The 743-nt window shown below is 41.0% G+C and overlaps 1 protein-coding gene across 1 annotated transcript in view; it reads left to right on the top strand.

The window, feature by feature from the left end:
• The window catches only part of LOC106875130 (transmembrane protein 47), a 270412-nt gene that overhangs the window by 264929 nt on the left and 4740 nt on the right, over nucleotides 1–743 (top strand). The window lies entirely within an intron of this gene.

Raw genomic sequence — 743 nt, 5'->3', positions numbered from 1 at the left:
AATTTGACTTTAAAATGTATATGCAAATATTTAAAGACATAAACAAACAAATAAATAATAGATAAATAAATATGTTAATTTAAGACTGAAATAAACTTTGGTTGCCAATTTGTCTGCCGTCTTTCAGTCTGTTTTGATATTAGTGTGGCGCCTTCAGCTTACACTCCTACTAACAACAAATTAACTGCGCTCTACATACACCAATAAACACACACACACTCACACACACACACACACACACACACGCACGCACGCACACACACACACACACATACAGACGCAGAGAAAGAGGGGAGGAGAGGAGGAGAGAGAGGGAGGGAGAGAGGGAGAGATAGAGAGGAGCAAGAAAGAAACAGAGAGAGAGAGAAATCCCTACAAGTACGTGCATACACGTATACGCAAATATATTTATGGTTATACACACACTCATACAGACATACTTAAACACAAACGCGCACATACGCACGCATATACGATCATACACGCACACAGTACTCAAACACACCATCTAAATATACGTACACGTCCATACACAAATAAACATACTAATACACACACACACACACACACACACACACACTCGCTCGCGCGCGCGCACACACAAACACACACACACACACACACACACATAAATAAACAGAAATTCGCAAAAACGCGTACGCACGTACGCACACATACACATACTCAGACGAATAAAAGCGCATACACATACACAAAACTCTCTCTCTCTCGCTCTCTCTCTC

Source organism: Octopus bimaculoides, chromosome 4, assembly GCF_001194135.2.
Source record: "Octopus bimaculoides isolate UCB-OBI-ISO-001 chromosome 4, ASM119413v2, whole genome shotgun sequence".
NCBI classification, from domain to species: Eukaryota; Metazoa; Mollusca; class Cephalopoda; order Octopoda; family Octopodidae; genus Octopus; species Octopus bimaculoides.
This window is presented reverse-complemented; position numbering and strand designations above follow the sequence as displayed.